Source organism: Hyperolius riggenbachi, chromosome 1 (genome assembly GCF_040937935.1).
Source record: "Hyperolius riggenbachi isolate aHypRig1 chromosome 1, aHypRig1.pri, whole genome shotgun sequence".
Classification (NCBI taxonomy): Eukaryota; Metazoa; Chordata; class Amphibia; order Anura; family Hyperoliidae; genus Hyperolius; species Hyperolius riggenbachi.
Genome location: NC_090646.1, coordinates 155,950,737 through 155,954,918, shown reverse-complemented (window position 1 = coordinate 155,954,918; position 4,182 = coordinate 155,950,737).

Below are 4,182 nucleotides of genomic sequence, written 5' to 3'. Positions count from 1 at the left end.
CTTCCTAGTTTGTTTTACTGTTTACCACATAAATACTGTGTATATTCATAATATTTTGAGGTGATAACATGCTTTGTCATTTTGAAACAGTGTGCCAGATAAGTTATGCAGCTGCACCAGAGTATGATGAAGTGATCAAAAAGACAAGGATCCTAAATGCCCAGGGATAAAACACAGTAAATACAATACCACCTTCTTAAAGTGGATCCGAGATGAACTTTTACTCAATGCATAATTGTGTTCCTTTTCTATTGTTTATAGGGCATTCCTCAAGCCAAATACTTTTTTGTTTTAATGCTCTAATTCCCTATAAACTAAATAAACCACTCCCACAGGTTTTCAGAGAGCCAAGGCACTTTCAGACAGTAGCAAGGGCTCATGGGAGCTCAGTCTGGGCAGGAGGAGGGGGAGGTATTACTAGCCAGAGATTTCAGAGGCAGAGGGGAGGAGGGGGGATTAGTTTTCTTTGCTCAAGATGCAGATAAGCCTGCCTCTGTGTAATGTTTACAAACAACATGGCTGCTGTCATTGTATTACAGGAAGAAATATTCTTATTCTATTAAAGCTGTTTGCAGCTATATTTGCTGTGTAAACTATCTAAACTTTAGCGAAGATATATAGACAAGTTACTTGTTATAGTTTTTCATCTCGGATCCGCTTTTAACCACTTAAGTACCAGCGGTTTCTGCCCGCTTAAGGAATACAGACCACTGGTACAAGAAACGGCGGAATAGCAACGAATACCGATGAGTCGCCGCACATACTCGCCGTCACCACCTCATGTCGGGAACTTGGGCCACCCACTCTGCCGTCTCTGACAGAGTTCCTGTGAGCCGATCAGGAGCCGCTTTCATTGGCTCCTGACCCTGCCTATCAATGTAAGCCAATGGGAGCCGCTTACGTTGATAGATAGGGGCCGCTCACAGGGCTCTGCCGTTACAGAGATGGCAGAGCGAGTAAGCTGCGGCAGGAGCGACGAAAGCAGCGAGAATGCGTGGTGTTGGTGTATACTGAAATCTATGCCCTGGCAGCCAGGTAGCCATCAAAACAGGGCGAAGATTTCAATTATCAAGGTCCTTAAGCAGTTAAAGGGAACTTTGCACTTTAAAAAAAAAAAAAAAAAACCTCTTAACCACTTCAGTGGGTTCTTTTCCCCTTATGGACGAAACTAATTTTCACATTTCAGCGCTTCTCCCATTCATTCCCCAATAACTTTATCACTACTTATCACAGCAAAATGATCTATACCTTGTTTTTTTCAGGACTTTCTTTTAGGGTCGTACATTATGCTAAGTTATTTTATTCCAAGTGCATTTTTTTTTATGGAAATAAGAAAACACGGAAAAAAATCATTATTTCTCAGGTTTTGCCCGTTACAGTTTTAAAATAAAACGTAAAACTGTGGATAAAGCCACACATTTTATTTGCGCATTTGTCCCAGTTATTACAATGTTCAAATTATATCCCTAGTACAATGTATAGCTCCTAAATTTTATTTGGAAATAAAGGTGCATTTTTTTCAGTTTTTCATCCATCACTAATCACAAGTCCATAATTTAATAATAATAATAATATACATTCTTTGCTTACATATTTAAAAAAAAAAATCCCCTAATGTATGCAGGTGTAATTTTACTATTTGGCCACAAGATGTCCTTGCACGTGATTTCCTATTAGCGTACAATAAGGAAGTAATGCGTGGCTGTGTTACTTCGGAAGGGACGTTGGCATCTCATTGATGCTGGCGGTCACAGGGGCCTAGAAGAGAGATGAATGAAACAAAGTTCCCATTCATTAATCTAACGATCGGTGGCGGGAGGGAGAACCATTTGAAAATGATCACTGGTTTTAACAAAACAGTCCTCATTCTCGCCAGACAAGCACGGATTGGCTCAGGGGACTTTTGTCCCCTTCCACCAATCCCCCCCCCCCCCCCCCCTGTCGCCGGGACAATCGCGATCGTGGGCTTCTGCCCGCACGATAGAGCCAGCAGCCTCCTAAACTGCATGAACGTGACTCTTGCATCTCTGCGGCTGTAGTCGTAGCAGCTGCGAAGGTATAATATTCGCTGCATCTCTATCCTCCCCCTGTAAGTAGAATGCTGAGTACTGCAATGGAAGCTGGTCACTCACTAATTCAGTGCCGGTTGCAGCATCCTCTGTTCTGGCCCACACACGCCAGTCTGCTTTAGCTTAGCTCTGGCTCCTGATGTCACATGACTTCAGGAGCTGGAGGTATAGTAATGCTTGCAGACCGACACGAGTGATCGAGAAGCGAGGACTCTGTCTGCACTGGATTGTGAGTGAAGCTTCTGCAGCAACTTTGACATAGTGCAGCTGTGCAGAGAGCACAGTAATCTTCCTCTATGGAAACGACAGGCAAGCTGCTGCGTGGAAGCTGGTAGAGAGTGAAACTCTGTAGACCTATGTAGCTGCTATGTTTTCTGGTGTAGACTAGAAAATACAAGCATGGATGGGATTGGCTGATATGAGGGTAGAAGAAGAAACATTCCTGGTAATAGAACAGGTAGACCTCAGATATACAGTATATTAAAAATACTTCATTTTTATCTTTCATGCCTCTTTCCACTCTCTTCCTGCACCAGTTAGCACTGCTGCATCTTGGGGCACATACTAGGGGGAGCACATAGTGACCCCACTAAATGAGGTGACATGGGACACATATTGACCCCACTAAATGGGGGAGAAAAACAAAAGTTTGCTTTCCTAAAACAGAAAGAATTTGCGATAATTCAGGTTGGAGTGAGCTTGAGATGTCTCCCAGAGCACCACTGCTGAATATATGCAAATTAACCATTGTACCCTTAGAAGCTAAACACACCTCCAGAACCGCTGTAATGCAATGATGTGTCAGCTTGTTAATTTGTACAGAGCCATAATAATCCAACATGCTTACAGACTGTTTCGGATTGTTTGATTCTCATCAGTGCATGGCATGGATTAATTTGGCTCTATGGAGTAGGGCTTGTAAATCCGAGAGGTACAGACTAACCAGCAAGCTAATGGTGACCCAAAACTCATTGGAGTCTGTAAGGGACTACAATGGTCCTAAAAGCCCCCTTACTAAGATGTTAAGAAAAACAAGTTTTCTTTCCTAAAACAGAAAGAATTTGCGATAATTCAGGTTGGAGTGAGCTTGAGATGTCTCCCAGGGCATCACTGCTAAATATATGCAAATTAACCACTTCGCATCCAGACCTTGTTTTCCCCTTATTGACCAGAGCAGTTTTGACGCTTTAGCGGTGTCCCTGTTTAATCACCAATAACTTCATCTGTACTCGTGCTACTTAAATTATCTATATATCGTTTTTTTCAAGACAAACTAAGCTTTCATTGGGGGGTATTTGGTCCCAAATAAAATGTTCCTCTCTATGCATTTTAATGGGAAAAAGGGGGGAAAAAATAAAAAAATGCATCATTTCTCAATGACCAATTTCTGTTAAAAAATAAAAAGTGTGATTGACATAAAAACTGTGTAACCAGTTAAAGTCGCCCCAGTATAGATATCCAGATGTGTCCCCAGTATCACCCCCCCCCCCCCCAGTATAGCCAGATGTGTCCCCAATATCAGCCCCCCCAGCATAGCCAGATGTGTCCCCTGTGTTTGCCACCCCCAGAATCGATTGACAGATGCACCCCCAAGAATAGTGCCCCTCTTTATAGCCAGATGTGTCCCCTGGATCAGGATTACCCCATTATAGTCAGATGTACCCCCAAGATTAGTGCTGCCCCCCATTATAACCAAATGTGCCCCCAGTATTAAGTTATGGGCCCCCCAGGTGCCCAGATGTGCAAAATGTGTAACCCCGGCCCTCCCCTTGGTTACTCATATGTCCCCCCGTGCATATGCACCCCCCCTTTACATATCCCCCCCCTCCCCCCCAATAATCCATAGATCCAGATGCACCCCCCCCCCCATTAGGCAGCCCCCTCGGCGCACAAATAGTTAAAAAAAATGCACAAGCAAGCAGCCACACTCACCTACCTCGGTCCTGCGACTGTCTTGAAGCCTGATCCTCTGATCACCGCTCTGCAGTCAGCCGCATATTGCCGGTAACCCGGGTCCCGGCTTGATGACGTCATCAAGCCGGGACCCGGATTTCCGGCAATATGCGGCTGACTTCAGAGCGGTGATCGGAGGATCAGGCTTCAGGATCGTCGC